Genomic DNA, 21,292 nt, shown 5'->3' with positions numbered 1-21,292 from the left:
CTGTAGATCCATTGCTGCAGACTATTAGTGAAGCAGGATGAGGAATTGAACTGTGGAGGCCAATTCAGATACAAGTAGTGGCACCTGGCTCACAAAGAATACACAGAGCTCCCTTGTGCAAAAACTCCAGTAACTCTACTTCATGCTTTTAGTCCCATAAGTCTCAAATGTTGTCCAAAGAATCATTGAGAATTACAGATGTTTAAACATCACAAAATTTTACCTGACTGTAATTATCCATTCAAGTGAACTGAAAACTTCAATTTAGACACATTGCTGATTTGTTAACCACTATGCAATCTATGCGATGACTTAATTGAAGGACAATAAGTGACTTACAGGAAAGTTGGATGGGGCATCAATGCTTAATAAGCAGTAAATAACTCCCATAATAGCAATGATATTTATATACATACGCTAATACAGTTTTATTTACCACATGCAGCTGATTAGTCTGTCTACAGCCATTTTGATGCGTTATTTTCCATCAACCTCTCTAAACCCCTCTCCTTCTAAGCTTCCCCTGTTGAAGGAAACCATGGAAGGTGATTCTCATAAAATATCCTGTCTCCTCTGTCTCTCTTGTGAAGATGTCTAAATGGAGCTAGTATGTGATGTAAAAAGAGATTATCTTTTTTTTTATGTTGTCCTTAGTTCTAATCACTCTTAGCAATAGCATCTGCTCAGTGTACTTAGAATTTATGTACCTGATTAGAAAATAAGATGAAACAGAATCATTCAAAATCTTATCGGTTTATGGTCAACTTCACTAAGTTTTCTAAGATGAAAGATAAAGTCAGATGTATTTTCTAGCATAGAAAATCAGCTGGAGTTTAAACTCTTACTGTGTCTTAAGCTACATGGCTTTCTATGGCTTTTAATCTGAAGAGAAAGAAAATGCAGATATATACATGCTAACAAAAATGTGGTTCTTGAGCCATTTGTTCCTCTGTATAGGAAACACTAATAGACTGAAAAAATATTGATGCTTGTATGGCCATGCTTAAAAATAAACCTGTTGTTTAGTTGTGGTATTTTATACATTCCTTTTTACATTTTATCTTTTTATTGAAGAAAATAATAATGCTTATGATTATAAGCTTATAGCTTAGCTTCCATATTACTTAATTTCAGAGAAATTATGTTTAAACATAAATACAGCGCCTTAAAAGGAAGTAGAAGCATCCATTGTTTTTAAAGATGGCAGCTGTTGGCTTGTGAGAAGAAAACTCCAAACATATACAAAGTATAAAGTTATTGTTTTCTTCACTATCACATTAGAATAAAATAGAGTAAGAATAAGGCAAGCTTTTGGAATAAGAAAGCAAAGAACAAGCAGAGGATCCTCTCACAGGTCCCTGTGGAGAAAAGCCAAAGGGCTGCAGGTGGGATGAGTTTTACCTGTTTCGTGCAGAGGGCAAGCACTTCCAAAGTTAAAGTTATTCTGCTTACTCAGATGGAGAAAGGACTTTCTGTAAAGAGAGATAAGTCTCAAATTTTTCAACACACTGCACTGTGCTGATTGCCAATCCATTTAGAGTAAAAGTCGTGCTTACAGGGAAGTTGTTGAGGGGAGGGACCAACTTCATTTTAACAGGTTTTCAGTAGAATCCCAGTTTTTCATATGAAGTATTTACCTAGCCACAGTCAGTCTTGTAAAAGTTAGTGATTAGTCACAGAAGAGGCTATTTGAGCACTGATTTTGCTTTGAAGAATATCATGCTGTAAACCATTTGGTTAGCACCAAAACACATTTATTAAGGCCTGGAGGCAGGGACTTTTTCCCATTTGCTTTTTATCAAATGAATATCCTTTTTATCCGTTCCCATTGCCATAGCAGCAGCTGGGAAACAGCTACCCACTTGTCACATGAATTCTTATGTACTTCCAGCTAATAACTGCAACAGTGTTCCCTCGGTTACATTGCTGGAGAAATGCTTCCCCTTGAGTTGATTTTCCCTCCTTCAAGGCCAGCCACTACACTGGTCTGATTAAGGAGTGCTGTTGTACAGTACCAACAAACACCCATCACAGGTGGATGTTCTAGGTCTCTAAGTCTTCTTTTTTGTTCTTTGCTGTTTAGGCACTATGATAACTATAAAATTGGCACCTTCCTTTTGTGCCAGAGTGTGTCAAACGTGAAGTGCACGTTCGGCAGTGGCATTGTGGAGGCCACCGCTCTGCCACTGCCTGCAGTTGTGGTGTGACTGCACGAGAAGGGGGTGACCCCGTGGTGCTGGACACCTGCAATGGCCATTTCCGGGAAAGCAGATCCCAGTTAGCCATCAGAAGCACCGAAGCATCACCACATGTCAAAATCCTAAAGTCCTACAAAGGGAGAAAAATAACAGTATGTGGATATTTGAGTACTTTTGTTGTTGTCCTTTAAAAATGTGAGGTTAGTATTTCTGAATTACTAATGAAGTCACTACAAAAATATCTATCTGAAGCCACAAGAGTGCCTGCAGGGAAATGTACCAAAAAACAAGATGCAGGAAAGAAGCTGGTTGAAGTGTTAGTTTAACAAACTGTAAAGCAAAACAAATAGCTCTGGAAATTACTGAGTCACAGCAGAGTGCTACTATTGTTACTCTCTGCAGTATGGCAATCCACTCTCAGTTTGTTTATGCTAGGCACTACTCAACTGTATTGCATAAAGCAAATTACTTTGCAGAGCTTATGACATAAATATTCAAGGAAAGATCAGAGGTAGCAGAATAATGTAGTTTTAGAGAGGAACAGTAAGGCAACGTTAATCAGATCCAGATAGCCCCTAAAAGCCATGAAAACGGGCTGCAAATGCACATTTGATACAATTTCAAGTATTTGCCTAAAAAATGTATGGCCACAAGATGCTTTGCATGAGTATCACTTACCCACACTAATCCAGTGAAGTCACTGGAAGAATAAAAGCAGACTGCACCAAGGGGTTTGGTGAGGAGAAGAGCCATAAATTATGACCAAGAAGATAATTTTATCTTACAGTTGTTATTATCAAGATTTGTTGCCAGGAAATGTTCTGAGTGAAGACAGGTCCACAGTAGAGCCAGAACGATGCAGGGAGTGCCTGTGCTTGGCTGTTCTTGTGATCTCGCTTGGAACAGATCTTAGTAAGGCAGTAATTGAATATCTGTTAATTATAGAATAAAGAAAAGGCAGGAAGCAAGCTGTCATTTCATTCTGCAACTGAATGCTATATAATTATTCTTTTATTACTAGAATAATCTTAGCAAGGAATCCCTATTCTCATTTACACCTCATGTAAGTCTCAGCACAACAAATCGTGACATACCCAGGACATGAATCTGAATCCTTCCCTGATCTGAATGGGAATGTGCAGCAACAAACATGATCCCTGATCAGGCCACAGTGCATGCTGTATCCCAATTTACTCAACAGCCAGTTTTGCAAAGTGCAGGAGCTGGTTCCCCTGTGACTCCTACGCTTTTTCAGGCTGATGCTTTGAATGGGTTAAGTCACTCTCTTTTCTGTGCAAGGTAACAGCTTCCAGCAGTCAGTCACTGTATGTCTCTGCAAACTGATGTCTCACAAAAGCTTCTTTGAAGCCTCAACCAATTGGCAGTCTTAAATCCAGGTGGGTTACAGAAAACCTGGGCAGTTTTTAGCTCCTTAGTAGCAGGTGGGATGCCTTGCCTGAGGCAGGCTGAGGAGGAGAAAGTTACAGCTCTCCGAACAACTGAAACAAATCCACATCTAGATATATTAATCCAGACAGCATGCAAGACTGAAGCAGCTAATACAGTCATGAGTGCAAGAGTTTTATATGCAGCCTTGTAGAAAATGCTCCTCCCTGTAGTAAAGCATGTAATTAGAAGGCACATATTTATCTGAAGAAGGAAATCCGATCCTACCCAGCACTGTGTCAACTGCAGTTCTCCTGCTCTACGTATTAAATTTTTAAGGTTACTTTGGGAAGCAAAACATACAGCCAAGATGAAGGTACAGCCAAGGTGGAGATGCAGCCACCACCTTCTGTTGTATTCAAAGAACTTTATTTATTTACATGATAACTTCCATTATTCACCATATCAAATATCTTTTTCTAAAGGATGCTTTAAATGCCCTGGTCAAAACACAGAGAACCCGAGTTCAAAACATAATGTCCCCAGCTGTTGCAATCAGTGGCACTCTGCAGCTGAACAAGGAAATCACTCACGGAAAGAAAGCTCTTCAGAAAGTACTCTCACTCCTCAAAAGATGACTGGGAAGCTAAAATGGGGAAGGTTATTGTTTAGTTCAGCCAAAATGCAAACTTTGGAGTCCAGCACAAAAATACAAATATAAGCTAGTTGCTTCTTCACAAAAGTGAATGGATTTGCTGAGGAGGAACATATAAAGGACCAAAAAATCCCCACTGGAAGAAAAAAAATCAACTGCCATTATTTGGCTGCATAAATTATACTTAGGCAGGGGTCACTTAGAAAAAGGAAAATAATTATTTTGGTATTATTGTAATGAGATGTTTCCAACTATTTAATGTACTTTTTAAGATTAACTGAAAACATTTAATTTTGGATAAAAAACCAAATAAGGTTACTTATCAGGATAGAGTGTTCCTGCTCCTGGCCCAGATCAGTTTCAAAAAACTTTAATTTTTACCTGTGAAAATAAAGCAAGCAAACAAAACCACATTTCAGTTGAACAGATTTTTTCTTTTTTTTTTTTTTTCTTATTATTTGGTTGGGACACCAATCTGAAAAATCCATTATCCACACAGTTACTTCTTTGTCTTAACCTCAAGATCTTTTTTTCTTTTAAAGGTCAGTGTAAATCTACCACAAGTTCTTTAATGAGAAAATTGCTTTATCCACTTTAAAACACAACCATTTTCTGGGTAATCCGGCCTTGGAAAATGAAACGATTTTTCAGTGGGAAGAAAGCTGTTTTTCACACTTGGCAGTTTATCTGAAAGAAATTATTTCCCAGGCAAAGACACAAGGTGGTCTTATTGTCATGGAAATCACTTCAAAAATTCGCTGGTAACTTACCAGTAGGGAAACTTTAATGGATGTAATTATTAATTTAAAAAGAAAGTACTCATGCAGTTTCATATTTATGTAATGCTATCAGCTACTCGTACCACAGAAACTGAAAGCAAGCTAAATAATAGCACAAATAGATATTTATAGTGTATCTAAGTGATCTTAAATTACCTCTGCCATTGCCAATGTCCTACTTTGATATTTTTGTTTATAGAATGGGACAGTTTTTATTGCATAAAAAGCTTGGTAACAGCTTTAATTCAGTAGGGGTTTTTTTCTGCCTTTTCAGATCCTGTTCCCTTCAGGAGTGTTTGTTTGAGCTGATGTGAGTGAGTGGGGAATGGGTCTGATGGTGAGAATGCTGGGCAGTGACTTCAACAGCACCAGAGGTTTGTGTGGTCTCTTTGATGGGATCAGTCACAAGGACCTGAGCAATGTGCCCGAGGAAGACTTCATAGAGGAGTGGAAGTACAAAGTCAGAGAGGATCCCCCATGGAGATGCTTTGTAGCACTGTTTCAAGGGGTGTTGATAGGTTTATTTCATTACATACTTCCCTAATGACCTGACAGAGAGATTTGCTTAATCTAAGGAGGGAAGCCTGGAGACCCTTTACCACCCTAACAGCACAGAGGCGTAATTTTTCAGTCAGCACAATACACATAAGCAGCTAGTAAGAGAAGGTTTATATTTGCAAATGATGTCATGCAAACACCTGAGTTAAGATCTCACTCAGCTGTTAAAAAAAAATGCAGTTCTCATCCATATTAGAAAACATAGATAACTGACAATAGTGATTAATTAAGAGTATTTCCCTTTTTCTTTTATTCCTGAACACTAATTACAGTATGTGAGTAGAGATTAAATATTACATTTTGACAAAGTGTGGTAATATATGTACCATGCTAAAACTTACTATCTACTCTACTAATGATGACAGTGAGGTTTGAAAACTTGCACTTTCTGAGGCAGATGATCTGGAACCAAAGCCAGGAGTTTGGTGCTCTAACGTATCATTGTCCTTGCTCCTATCCCTGTCTCTATCCCTGTTTCTAACCCTACCCTGATCCCGATCCCAATCCCTATCATTATCTCTAACCCTATCCCTGTCCTTATTAGTTCCTATAGCTGAACATTTTCTATCCTGTTGCTGAACAGGAAGTGTTCCTAATAGGTTGACTGTGTAGGTTTGTTTGTGAAGTATGTTTTGCAAATAAGGAAAAATAAGGCGTACCACCTTAACATACCTTTTAATCTCTACATGGGAATTTAGCACAAATTTCAATTTATTTTTTTGATAGATTTTTTATAGATTTATTTATAAAAATTCACAAATACTTATAAATGCATATGTATAAATATTTAGACCTACTGCATTTCAGAAAATAAACAAACATCTCTACCATATCCTGTTTATATTAAATGGGCCTAAGTAATGGCAATTTAATGGCAATTTTGACCTGTATTTACAAACTGTACAGTAGCCATCTGTAACATCTTAATGATGTGATTATCAGTGAGAGTTTACTTCTGGAAAGGCAATGGAGAACTAGTTTGCTGCAGGAACCAATCAACCAACTGCTGGCTATACAAAAAGAGGCTAACAAGATCCTTAGAATGACCAGCTCAAGGCAAGTTTGTTGAAAGATCAGAAGCCAAAGCACACTACATAGGATTTTACTTGTAAAACATTGGGAAGTTTTCTAGTGCTTGGCACATAAAATCAAGATACTTCAGGGAAGGCAGGAGAAGCTCCTACTAACTGAGAATGGCAAGAGAGGTGATGAGTTTCACCTTGCAGTACTCTCAAGGGTGGATTCTCAAGAACCCTCCAGACCCTGGTTAAAAAAACAAGCCAATGAAAAGGCTAAAGCCATCACCAGAGGAGATTGGACCGATCCCTGATCCACCCATGGAGAAATGACACAGTAATAAACAAAACTGAGAGGGGGATTTTTCTGCTGCTCTTTTTAATTTCATTTTAAGTAACACTGAAATCATGTCAGGTTTTCTTCAGCACATGAAGCTAGTCTGAGTGCCCACCATCTGGCAGGTCCACTCTTCCTGGCTTCCACCTCTCTCAAGCATCTGCAGGGCTCTGAATGACACAGATCTCTTTTAAAGACCAGCTTTCTAATGCAACTTTTAAACAATAAAACAACATCACCGCCTCCCAGCCCTTAAATAACATTCAGATAAAGAAGAGCTGAATTTTAAAACATTATTTTAAGTAGGTAAAATAAATTCTGCAAATTACTTTTTTAAATCTTTCAAGAAACCAGCAGGAATGCTATTGATTTTGGAGTCTCTCTGTATGATAATATCCAACTCAGTTTGAAAAACTTGTCTTTAGTTCTTCCTTGATTATAATGGGCAGCTAAGAGGAATGATAGTCTAGCCGTCTTATGTAGGTGACAGAAGGCACACCCTAGCTCTCTGAGGTGCTGTCTATATGTGCATGCCTGTGAGGAAGTATGTGGTTTCCAGTGGGTCCATCATTTCCACACCATACATCCCCATCCTATCGACCAGGATGGGATGGATGGGAGGTATTTGGTTTCACGTGGGAATAACAAAAGAATTTGTTTCAATAAAGTATCAAGACAAAAGAGCTTCAGTTTACTGAAATTTTCATTTCTGTTTTCAGTTTCTGTCCTATTCTGGAGCAGCTTATGTGATATCTATCTATCTATCTATCTATCTATCTATTATGTGATAATTACCCTGGACTCTAGTTTATTTAGTATTCCCTCAAAGTAAGAGTTACTTCTGCCTTAGTTTTGGTTTGCAGTTAGCTCATGATGCAAGTCTGGGCAGCTTCAGCTGCAGGTAACACCACCTTGCAGAGCCAGGGGAACAGGGCACGCAGGGGCGCTGACTCAGACACTAAACTGCATTCTCCAAAGGACCAGCACTCCCTCAGTCACCAAATGTGTTTTATCATCCTAGACTGTAGGGAAGTGCAGAACAGCTTGTGCATTTCTGTGAGCATGAACACCGTCTTGTTGTATCACATTTTGTTCTGCTGTGCTCTCACTAGGAAAAATGGTTTCATAAATGTCTAGGCTCATGTTTCAGAAGGAGAAATTGGTTAATTTTTCTTGTGTCACTGTGATGTTTTATTTAAAAGTTAGTATGTATCAATGGTCAAACTCATATATGCCATTTTCAATGTATTTTGGAAAAATCTGATAAAGGCAATTGCATTTTGTATAAAAGTATCTAGTGGCTCCAAAATGTTGCCAAATACTTTCACTTTCCTGAAGTATCATCTATCTTCTGGCTGCAAGACAAAATTAATGCCAAGATAATTTAAAATTTTGATGTTATTTCAAATTTGGCTGGAAGTAAACTGATGCAAACTATTGAGACAAGAAGCATATCCTTTGCTATGAAGCTCTAGGATTCCTCTTGTGCTGGACAAATAAGATCAATAATTTTACACTCATGAAAATTCTGAAGAAACTTTAATCATGGCTGGTTATTCAAACTGAACTCTTTATAAAGTTCATTCATCATTAAAGCTGGACTAAATTAAAAAGGGGAAAAAAAAGCAATCACTTCACCTTATTTGATAGTCTAGACTTATGATCAATAGAAAACTGTTTTGCCAAAAGAAAAACGCAAAGAAAGCTCCATTAGAAGGCAAGAATGAAATGAAATATGCATAAAAATATTTTTAGAGGAAAAAACCCATTTGATTTTCATAAGAAAGCACTTGAAACAAGAAAATTTTTTTTTTTTTTTAATTATTCTCCAAGCAGTACCAAAGTCATACTGGGGACAAATCTAAGGCCTTATTTCATGTATAATATGAAAAGCATAACCTGTACCTTAAAGGAGGTTTTGCAAAGAGAAGTCAAATAGCTAGGCAATGCTCCAGCAACGCACTTAAGCATCTGTTACTAAAATGTCCGCATATAGTGCTTAAAAATGTACAGGACAACTCAAGAAGGGCAGTGCAAAAACAACCAAAGAAAACAGAGACTGAACTTAAGCATTTTCTTAAGTACTTTGGTAGATTGGGAATTTATACATTCCCCAGCCTCGGGGAAAGAAAGTTTACTTGCTATTGTAAACTAATTTGCTGAAAATTTCCTTCCTCTAATCTCTTTCTATTTTTAAATCAGAATACCTCCAGGAAAGAGTTTATTTGATAAAGACTCCAGCACCTTCTGAGGCGAAGGAAAGAAAAAATTACCGCAGACGTCAGAATGAGAGCACTAAGTCCAGAAAAATCCTGAATGCCTTTCAGAAACCCTTCTCACAATCCTTTGGTTGCCATTATGGCCATGTGGATTATAGCTCTGCAATCCCATATCTAGATGTTACGTCAGAGTTTGTCACTCACTTAAAAGCAGAGTCTGCTTTAAAACAAGATGAGAAGCTGTCGACCAAGTCTTTTGATCAACATCTGCCTAAATCAGTCCAAAAGCGAGGTAGGCCCAAGGACCAATTAAAACCTCTTGCACACAATGTTTCCATGAAAAGAAACAGTTCCATTAACTCTACCAAACCAACAAAAGCCCCGAGGTGAGCAAAAAGGCAAGATGACTGTTATGAATACTCAACCTTTCATCCATTGCATGGCCCAAGCCAGAGAGACTCAGAGAGCTTTGCGTATTTTTTCCCAGAGGATTACTTTGAAGGGGATCAGATGAAGCTTCCACTGTCATGACCCACGCCGAATGGCCTAACAGCTGCCAAAGCTCTGGAGATTTGCCACCAAATTCTTGCAAATTCCACCATTGGCTTAGTGTGTGAAGCTCTCCTTGGAAAACAGATGGACGAGGCAATTGATATATGCTTTTAGGTCTGCAGCTCAAAGATGATGTGGCTTCAGTGAAGGCACTGATAGCCCTTTTGGAAAATGAATGTGAAAGAAAAGTACTAGGAAACAGAAACAGTATGTTTCATGTAGAAAACCAGCAAGAAATCCTAACTGTCCTCTGGTGTCCTGCTTTTTGTAATGGCAACGGACAATGTACTGAACTGGGCTGCCAGTGCTTTGAAGACCACAGCTACTATGATTGTAGCATTGCCAAAAGTAAGTAAAAAATTCTGTTTGTTCCTACCCTACCCATCTTTACATGGCATTAGAATTATTACGTAGAACATCTGCACAGAGTTGTTTGCTCTTCAAACAGTGCTACCAGTAAGGTATTTGATGAAATAGTAATGAGGTTTTGACCTTGAAGAGAAGATCAAAATATCTGGTTGGCTGGTCCTTCACTTTTTTGCCTGAGTAACTTTTTAAAAATGGATTTTACAAGCCCCTTAGCAAATTGGTTTTGCAGAAGTGATTTTCTTTACATCTGATATATCACCAGCATGCTGACAAGCAAGCTTCTGACAGAAAAGAGGATCCTGCTCACCTTGTGGTCAATATTCATGTTAACACTGTATAGATACTTCTTTTTTTCCTCCTGATCAACAGAGAATAAAATTTGAAAATTAATCTGAAACACCTTACTAGTAACAAAAAAAAAAAAAAAATATATATATATAATTGAAAGTGACAAAATTAACAGGTAACATTGTCGAAGGCATAAAATAGCTACATAAAATAGGACGTATTTGAACCTGCAGACCTGATTCTGCTGATTTTTATGTATTACAGTTACAGGGAAGACTATCCCACTAGGTTTGTTTCTTTTTTACAGTTCAGCCTCTCAACGGATAAACCCAAGTCCGGTGTGAATACTGACAGTGCTTGAAACTAAGCACATGCATAAATGTTAGCATTAATTTCAAAACATAAGCCCTGCCTCAGCAAACCACATAAGCTTATGCTTGAAGTTACAAAAAGGTACTTAAGGCTCAGCCGTACAGTTGAGGTCCTGCAGCTTAAGAAGTAATACAGCTAAACTGAAATGACAAGGTATGCTCTCTTAACCCAAACCAAATGTGGGGGAAAGCCTTTTTCTATGATGCTTAGAGCATTATTCTGTATTTAGGACAGGTAAACATATCTACGGTCAGTTGCCATAGCTTAGCTGAGACATTAAAATCTTCATTCAGCCCCAGTAGCTCAGTGACACATCTGACACCCCAATGCATTTACCAGCTGGGATGGGATTACCCACATACTTCGCAATATCTTCAGTGTGTTGATTTAAAATGGTTTAAATATACCCCAACATTTGTTTTTTGTTTGGGTTTGTTTTTCAGGGGGGTGTGGGTGGGTTGCATTTTTTTTTTAATGGCAGGCTAAAACTTGCAGGATCATTTCTTAGGTGTGGAGAAATTAATTCTCTTTCATGGAGAGAACAACTGACACTAGTGACTGCAAAGCGAGTTGAGCAATTTTGCAGTTAATAGTCCAACATACAATTCAATGTCTTAACTTCATTTCTCTGTGAAATGCTCAGGTTAGTGGGGTTACTTAGGACAAATTTTTAAATTTTATTTTATTTTGGTATGGTTGAAATCACTCAGATTAAAGGAAAATAACTTCATTATGACCTTTCAAGTAAAAGCTAATGGCACCTTTTCTTCTTGCTGCGATATCAAATATAAACAAGGACAGAATAAAGAGCACAGCTGAGATTGCACAGGGAGGTGAGAAGTGAAAACAAACATGTATCAGCTGTGGCAAAGACACCATAAGCCATTACTACTCCCTGATCCCCCTTCTTTGCTCGTCTCTCATTTTTCTACAGCTGAGACAAATGTGATAGTTGCTCTTTCCTTGAAATCACTTTTCTTCTGGGAGGCTGGTTTATTAGAGTTCACAGTACATCAAATGATTCCCTCTAGTTTTCCAAAGAATCACTGTTATTTCAACTTCCCCCAGCAGACTCCTGTTCCCTCCAGTGCCACTCACCTGGAAAACCAGCCTGCTACTCCAGGGCTCCCATGGTGTCTCCACTGAGAGCTGGTCCATGGAGGCTGAGTTTTTAGCATAAACATCTTAGCCTGGTACCTGGGGAAAGCAGCCTGGTGCTGGACCCGCAAAAGAGCAGCACAGTTGCAATTAGGAAAGTATAAATTTCTCTTAATGTTTATACTGCTCCATTTGCTGGGAGTGAGTCTGTTAGTATTGTGACAAAATTAACATTGACAGCTTCAGCAGTTTTCCTAACACAAGGCAGAAGGCCCTTTTCCAAAATTCCCATGCAGTTTTCCCAACATTTCAAGGGCAATGTTTGATTTAAAAAGAAAATGGCCCTTCTTCTCTCTATCATACTGTATACAACCCACATTATCTTAGCTTCAGCTAAGGACTTGCTTTTTTTTTTTTTAACTCACATCTGTAGAATATTTTCTGTGGGTGTAAACTTTAAGTAAAAATATTATTTTTTATTTAAGAAAACCTACAGAACACATTAAGAATAACTTCTTGAGAAGAATGCTTTCTGGCTAAGTAAATTGAGCTCAGGAAAGAAAGCATTAAATACAATTTTAGTAGAAATTGCCATTTTGAGCCACCAGTACTTATTATTTTTCTTGAGGAAAAGGTAGTGGCATAACTCTCTGCATGGTACATAACTCTCTGTACGGCATAACTCTCTGCATGTACAGGGTACGTCTTCCAAGGGGTGCACCTGACCCAGGGAACATTTACTATTAATTTTAATTTTTTCCACCATACTAGGGAGATGAGAGGGAGTTAACTTTAATCACTAAAATCCTTTTTGTGAAATATTGATTAATTTTTTTTCTAACTGTAAAATCTATCTACCAGCTTGTACAAGGGTAAAACTCTGAACATGGAGCGCAGTTCAGAGGTACAGACCCCTCAGTCCACAGAAACCTCTGTGCTGTTTTATGCATGGAAATGAGGATCTTAAGGAGGATTTGCCATTTCCTAAATATCCTAGTAGACAGTAAAACTACTTATGCATTTACTGTGTATCGCACATCCTAAAGAAAATATTTATTCAAAATATTTTACAACCTGTTTTTCATTACAATGGGGAGTTAGGGGAGAAAGCACCTCATTAGCAAGTAAAATTACTCAAAAATTCTGCCCACAGACTAACAAAAAAAAATAATCTATCAACATTTTTGAGAGGCTCTTTGTTAAAGAAGGGATCATCCTTCATATAAAAACCCAGGGTTTGCTTGGATGGGTTTGGTTTGCATTGTTTGGATTGTTGCTTTTTCTCCCCCAAAATGAGGAAACTAAAAATAAAAAGGATCCATGTCCTGACCAAAGTTATCTAAGGTATCATGGTATTTACAAATGGGGGCAATGGGAATCAGAAGAGTTGTAAACACTTTCTGTAACATAGGTTCTACTAATGCAAAACATTTCAGAAAATATACCTTTGAATCCATAGATTGCTACCGCTTAACTCTTCCCAAAGCACAGTGCCAGAACAGTCCTTGGCTTTTCCATGTGGTGGGTGAGTGGGAGGCAGTATGAATTTCCCCCAGCGTCAGCCCCTTTATAGAGAATGGGAACAAATTGAAAATTAACTTCTCAGCATGTTCACTGGATACTTGCCAATTTACTGAAGACCAGTGATTAATTAGTTAATTATACTAATTTCAGTTCTAAAAATGGGATTCCCTGAGGGTTATCGTCCCTCATATCATTGTGTCCATGCTCTAGTCAGCTCATCCTTGAGTCATCCTTTCACATCCTTGTGGAGGCTTAATCAGCTTCAAAGGGGTCAGAACAATCCTATCAAGACCTCCCATGGTCAAATGCACATGGGATTTGCTTGCGACAAGCTCAGTTTTCTGTCTCTGACTCACACTATGGAATGTAATGTGTAGGTATGGAATGGAATGTGTATGTATGGAATGTATGGAATGTAATGTAATGTATGGAATGCGTTTGAGACAAGCTGAATGTCCAGGCTCTCACACAGAAATAAGGAGATGATGAAGCATTTGAAAACAAGCTGACTATGAGCAAAATTGAGGAAAAAAAAAATATTCCTGAAAAATTAAAATCAAGGTAATAACTGTCATGATTAATTTGCAGAACCTTTTCCTGTGTCTTCTGTATAACTGTAAAGAAGCTAAGAGACGACTTCACACAAGAAGTTGATTTCCACATTAAGTATGAAGAGTGAAAAGTACTGCCACAGTCTAGACAGAATCAATGTGATGAACTGCAATGACCTCCATGTATTACAGACTATTTATGAATTCATTTATGAGTGATCTAGAATATTCTTTCTATATATGCAAAAATACAGAAACTGTGTCTCTATAAAAGTACCCAATCTTGTAATTGCAATGTAAAGCAGACCTATATGTCCAGCCAGAGGTCAGATTCCCTATGAGGAGAATTAAATCTTAGCTGTGGCATGCCAATCACTCTGACATTATAATACTTGGAAAAGGTCAGCTAGTTAATTTGGTACAGACAAGCAAGAAAAGTATTAGTGTGAGCTTCACTTTTAGCTTTTCTTCATTTTTTTACTTTCATCCACAACATTTTTAAAGATATTTGCTTGTTTTTACATTTCATAGGCAGAATGTTCTACATACCATACAATCATAGAGTCATTTAAGTTGAACCCCCAAGGTATGCATGCCATCTCACAGCTATTTGCAGGGCAAAGTGCTACAGTATATTGCAAAAAATATATGCTTCTTAAATGGCAGTTCAAAAGCCTGGAAGTTGTCAGAACTGAAGTCCTGTTGACATCATTAAAGCCAGGATTTCACACCAGAAAGGCCATTACAGATGAAGAATCAAGATCAATCTCAGAAATAAAGCTATGTTCCAATCAGAACACCCTAAGCCCTCTAACAGCAGCTCAGGCACCCTGACCTAGCTGGCAGCATGTAGGCAATCAGCACTGCGCAAGCACAGGTGGGATAAGCCTTTGGTCTTTTGTACTAATAAGTAGAGGTTCTGTAGAAAGGGAAGAAAAGGAAGAGAAATTAAGAACTGAATTAGGTTTCTGCAGGACATATGAAACTGCTGCCTCTTTCACTTTCTTTTAAAAAGGACAGAAGAAATAGAAGAATGTATCTTGATACTGGAAATGCTAACTCTAAAATGTTAGGAAAAAGTTTTTTCCAGAAGTTACATGAGTAATGAATGAAGGAGAAGGCAACTTCTTTGACTGGCTATATATTTTCCCATTAACTCTAAACCAAATCTCCATCTAATTTTTTCAGGCTGGAATTATAGATACAAATTAAAACTTCCCCAAGATCAAAAAGGCCATCAACATAATTCAAGTATCTTTTCCAAGGTCACCCAATCTCAGCTACACTTGCCAGTACATAATAATAATTTTGACCAACATACACACACACACACACACAAACATGGCCATGCAGTACGTTTAGGGATCAGAATAAAACCCAAAACATGTTTGGAATAATTTTAAATCAAAACATGTAGAAAGAAAAAAGATGGGAAGTGTGGCTTGCAGACAGGCTTACTCCTCTGCTCTGCCTGACTTCAATGGGAGCAGTCCAGGTGGTCATAGCTATAATTATCCTCACATGAAAACTGCAATTTGGAGTTGAAAGGCACCTCTGAAATTTGGCAATGCTCCAGAAGCTTAAACTTTCTTAATGTTGCTAAACATTTCATAAACCCTCCCCCCAACACATGCATAAGGTGCTTAAAATGTCATTACCATCTGTAATTAAATGTAGAATCCAATTACCGCAGATAGCAAATAAGGTTGGTGCTTACTGTTTGTATATATTGACCATGCTGCTTATAAAAAAAAAATATCCTGACTACTAAAGCACACATAGAGGGATGTAATATGCAAATTGGATGAAACTCTAAAGAGCAATTACAAGATAAAAAGTAATGAGGAATAATAAGGTCAAATTAGTTTCAGTGAAGTAATGACACTTGAAGTTTAAATTTCTCTGTGGGAAGTTCTGGGAAAAAAGTAGTCAGCAAAGAAATCAAAGTGAGGAAAAATGATAGTGAGAAGGTGAGAAGTTAATGCTTACCTAACACACTTATAGACATTCCATTTTCATGTCAATAAATTTCAATAGCATTATTAAGAAGTTCTGTGAATCCAGCTGCATTTTCAGAGGCTAAACCACAACCACACAGGTCCCTCAGACCCATTTGTAACAGCAGTTACATGAATTACACCCTGTTATTTTTAGAATGATTATATAGACCTTTTTGAATTTATCATACTGCTTTGGGCTGAATCTCGTTCATGTGCTCTAATTAAATAATATTAATTAAAGCACCAACTATTACAGGTCCTCAGGTGGGGTCTTTGAAACAAATATGTCTCTCAGCTATGGAAGAATAAGCTCAGAGCTGTAACCTGACCAGTCATGGAAGTTGAGGATGAAATATGTATTCTAGAAATCTCACCATTTATATAATTTATTTTTAATCTTAATTCCTGTTTCCAAAGACAAAAGACATTAAAGAAAATATTTGAATTGGTCTGAGATTCTCAGGTGAAAAGGAACAGAGTATTTCCATTCTCTACATCAGATTTTGTACGGCAACATATTCTCTGAAATAAATGTTTCTCCCACTTTCATCAATACAGAGGTCTTTAAATTCCAGATAGTGGTGCCATAATGATTATTTAAGGACTGTTAGTCTGTCAAGTAAGTGGATACCTTTTGCACATGCAGTATATATTTTGTGGATATGATACATCACAACAACACAGGCAGAGCCATCAGGGCATACTACGTCAACAGAAGCTCTCCATGCATAAATTAGACTATACAAAGTAATAAATGCATACTAGACTTTTCAAAGATAAAACAGTTAATTTCTTAAATCACCAGGAAAGAAACATACTACTCACTGCGTGTAAAGGGTATAGCCTCTGTCTCTGTGTCCAGCCTGTGGTGCTCGTGTGACCAGACCTTCAATTACACTTTATATCACCATAAAGGCCCCAGAAATAGTTACCTGAAAATGTGGAATTTCTGTCTGATCCTCTCTCTCTGATCAGGTTTTCAAATTTTAGATTAGTAAACAAAGAGAAAACACAACCAAGCTTTTCACTAACATGGGGAAACACCTGACATGGTAGTGAGGATGCAATACACTCTAACAGTTAATTGTAGCAATTTTTCAAAATTGGATTCCAAAAGAAGAGACAAACATGCTTGTGAGAACAGCAAACACCATACCTACTACTGGCATTATTCTTTAAAAAGCTTTTTATCTTTTCAAATTGTAAGTCATTGGGCTTAATTTTCCTCTTTATTATAATAATTCCACTGATTTTGGTGGATGTAGTATTAACAAACTCAGAGTTACCATTATGGTGATGAAGCTTACATTATCAAGAAAAAAATAGGTGTCTTTTCACAAATGCTCTTTTCATTTTCCTTTTTTCATATTAATTATTGCCTTTTCCATTTCACAATGTTGGGGTTTTCTATCTAGCAAACCAAGGAAGGTTTGAAAATTTCCTATGCCTGTGCCCACCACGTTCGCTTGAATATGTACTTGTTCACTTGACAACTGATGGACTCTAAGTGAGGCAGTGTTACCGTATTGAAGTTTAGAAGCTCACTCAACTGCTATCATATACATTTTTCTTCAGTAATAATTCCTGTAAAGCATGAATACTTGAAGCATATCTTTATATACTGTTGTGACATAGAACACACTTTAATGTACTGCTTCCATTCTAATGGAATTGCATTCTTTACACAGAGTTAAAGGTATTAACAATATATTCTTATTTCCTTCAAGCTGACATTAAAGAAATATCACTAAGATAACAATGCTTTGTAAAAGAGGTTCTATATAACTAGAAAATGAAAACTTTTCTTTTGAGACCTGTTATCTCCACTTAACATCAAATTTTTCCTTAGCTGACTGGACAACACTGAAAAAAAGGTAAAGAATAAATATGAAAATAAATATTATGCAATTTGAGATATTATTGATTTCAGTTATTCAGCTTTTTCCTAGAAAAAACAATTTATGATTTAATACTAACGTCAACTGAAAAAAAACATTCTTTAAAATGTTTATTTAGAAAACACACAGTTTCTTTCTCCCAGACATCTACAGAGTGGACTTCATCTGAGTTAGCTATGAACCCTAATAATAACGGTATATGAATGAATTTATTCTATAGTATCTACAGATCTGGGCCATAAACATTCACACCAATATATTCTTTTCAACAAACAAAGGTGGCATTAAGAATCACAATTACAAAAGACATAATGAGTAGGCATAACGAGTAACTATCAAGACTTTGAGATTACTCGTTAAAACATAAATTTTTTAACATAGCACTTACCTGCTTTTGGAACATCACTCCCAGGCTTTTAGAATGAATGAGCACCTCCAGCCACAAAAGAAAAAAAATAGAAAAAAAGTTAAGAAATACAAAATTTACAGAAGAAACATCGTTAAGAATCACAAGGAAAAAAAAAATGAACCTAACCTACCATTAATGCATCCTGACTGACATGTAAGCACTTTGTTTTATACTGATGGAGACAGATTTTTCCTAGTCACATAAAACATATTGGTGGGTAATTCTCAGGGACTGAGAAGCTTTCTGCTAGTTTTGAAGTTTTTCTTCCTTTCATAGCAATTTTAGGTTAATTTTTGATGGTGCAGATGCAATAGACATGCATCGGAAAAGGCAAACATCAATACCAGCCTTCATCTACTGTTTTAACTTGCAGTTCTTTCCATCCAAAACACAGACCTGGCTGAGTGGGAAGAGGGTTATTAGCCTCATGGTTACAAAGTCAACAGAAACCAAATTTTAAAAGGATATCAAATCCTCATGATAGAAGGTTGCATGCTCAGTGACCCATACTATTCTCTAAAAATCAGATCAAGGAGATGAGTCTTTTCTGGTGATTAGTTTATTTGCTTTAATGCAAAGCAGTGAAAGCAGTTTAGTGAAACATGTATCTACACAAAACTATTTTCTGAAGTATATAGAATTAAATGCTAGGCAAGTTTACAAAACTATACAGCTGTTTTAAACTGACCAAAGCCAGACACACCAGATGCATGCCTATATCTTCTTTACATCACACTACTTATAGGCACTGAAGGAAATTTTATCCTTAAATCTTGTTAAATCTGAAACAAAAACAAAAGCCCTGAACAAAAAACCCCCATTCCCAAATACTCACACACACATGATAAATAACAAATTAATGACAGAATCAAAACCTGTGAAATGTTAAAAGGTCTGATTTAAACTGACCAAATTCAGGGCAAACCTATGATGCCTTTATATCATGCTTTATGTTGTGTAATGAAACCATGATCTCCCACTGCAGAATGTTTAATCAATTGTGAATGAAAACCCAAATGTAATAACAAGATTGTATGCTAACTCAGTAACTGTAAAGATGGGTAAATTACTAAAAACAACCAGTTGGATACTAGCATGGACTAAGACCCATGATGACATCCATGAGCGCCCTGGTACCCATATCCCTTCAAGTGGCAGCAAAGCAATCATGCATGGAAAGCCACAAGATGCTGCCAGGGGTTCTGCCCTCAAGTGCCTTCGAGAGACTGAAACTAAGACCTCCTTCGGTAAGCTAGTAAACTCCACAAATGCACAACCAGATCTTACATTTCACCACCTTTCAAGGCCCTCTAGAAAAGAGGTGATATGCCATAGTTAACAGCGCAGTCTTTCTTTCTATTGCTAAAATAAATTACTAGCAAGCCTTTTAAAAATAGAAGGATCAAATAAACATAAAATGTCATATTGAGATTTCTAAAGTAAAAAATAATCTACCATACTGTTGCAACACATGGATGATTTCAGTATGAAATTGAGCCAGTCCCTTTCTTGCATGCCATGAGTACTTGAAAAATACACCTCCCATACTCTCCTAGGCCTCACTTCTGCAATCTGTATTGGGTATTAGAGATCCTCAAAGTAGAAATCTAGATTCACCCCATGTCAGCTAAGAATCAGGTCTATAGTTTGGTACTATAGAATCACAGAATCATTTAGGTTGGAAAAGACATTTAAGATCATTGAGTCTAACTGCTAACCTAGCACTGCCAAATCCATCGCTAAACCATGTCTTTAAGCACCACATCTACAAGTCTTCAAAGCACCTCCAGGGATGATAACTCCACCACCTCCCAGGGAAGCAGTTCCAATGCTTGACAATCCTTCTGGTGATGAAATTTTTCCTAATATCCAAACTAAACCTCCCCTGGCACAATTTGAAGCCCTTTCCTCTTGACTGTTTGTTCCTACTACTTGTTACTTGGGAGAAGAGACTGATCCCCACCTCTCTACAACCTCCTCTCAGGTAGTTGCAGAGAGCAATAAGGTCTCCCCTGAGCCTCCTTTACTCCAGGCTAAAATAAAAAAACAGTTTTGTCAGCTGTTCTGGTTCTGGGCCAGCAGATGTGAACATACAGCTCCTTACATCTTCCTCTATAACATTACTGCACCCTGCCCAGGTGCTACCCTGAGGTTCAGTTTTTAATCTACCAGTAAAAGACAAAGTACATTTTTGGCCTATAGGTCACAAAGAGAAAAGAAAGAGGATGTTCTGTCCCAGATTTTGTTATATATAAACATAAATTATTAATGTTCAAACAGATCATACATTTCACAAGCTTGTTCTATGCACTGCCTGATTTCCCACAGATTTCTCTCCTGCCTCTAACTTGCCCCTCCACAGACATCAGACATCCATCCCAGGTCTCCTCAGCCTCTGCTTTCTCTGGATATCTGTACTTTTGCCCTTACTCTCACCTTTGTGATATTTCCTAGCTCTTTCCTTTGCTCCTGTCTTTCTCTCCTCTAGCCTTCTACTGAACTACTTGCAGCTCTTTTGCTAAGGTTTTTCAGGCTGTCCAATATTTCCTTCTCATGTCTCCACCTGTCTGGCCCACGAGCATATGCCTTGTACAGGCCTGTTAACTACCCATCCACTAACAAGGGGAGAGATTAACAATAGCCGAACCTTGTGTTTTCCTCAACAAGAGCAGGATCTGTATGGGTGAATACCAGATACTAACAGTCATGAGACTTTTCTGAAGCTAACGTAATTGATATTTCACCTTTCATGTTTGCTTGAAACTGCCTAATATACAACAAAACTAGAAAGCAGAGGGAAAGACAAACAGAAAACCACATTAAAAACAAATGCCTAAAACTTCTACGCTCATTATATGTGATACCTCATTTTAAAATAGTTAGCAAAAAGAATGACAGTTTTCAAAAGTGTTGTACTACCTATACTGAGGTCTAAGATCTGAACTCCAGAATTCATTTATTTAAAAAGGAGTCATTATAATTACTTTCATTTTTCATCAGACTTCCTTCTTCTCCTTCTTCTTGAAACACCCCTCGTGGAAAGCAAAAATCTGCATGGGGACTCCAGCACCTCCTCTGTGCCA

At 37.4% G+C, this 21,292-nt stretch overlaps 1 pseudogene across 1 annotated transcript in view; it reads left to right on the top strand.

Annotated features, from left to right (window-relative positions):
* Positions 1 to 21,292, top strand: part of LOC308223238 (von Willebrand factor D and EGF domain-containing protein-like) — a 193,152-nt pseudogene that overhangs the window by 79,694 nt on the left and 92,166 nt on the right. Inside the window, exons 9-11 of the transcript in view lie at positions 2,084 to 2,350; positions 5,293 to 5,471; positions 9,132 to 10,048. The product of the transcript in view is annotated as a von Willebrand factor D and EGF domain-containing protein-like (transcript). The remainder of the gene's footprint in view (positions 1 to 2,083; positions 2,351 to 5,292; positions 5,472 to 9,131; positions 10,049 to 21,292) is intronic.

The sequence above is a fragment of the Psittacula echo genome (assembly GCF_963264785.1).
Source record: "Psittacula echo genome assembly, chromosome: 6".
In the NCBI taxonomy this organism is placed as follows: Eukaryota; Metazoa; Chordata; class Aves; order Psittaciformes; family Psittacidae; genus Psittacula; species Psittacula echo.
Note: the sequence above shows the minus strand (reverse complement) of the source record. Positions and strands in the feature narration are given on the sequence as shown.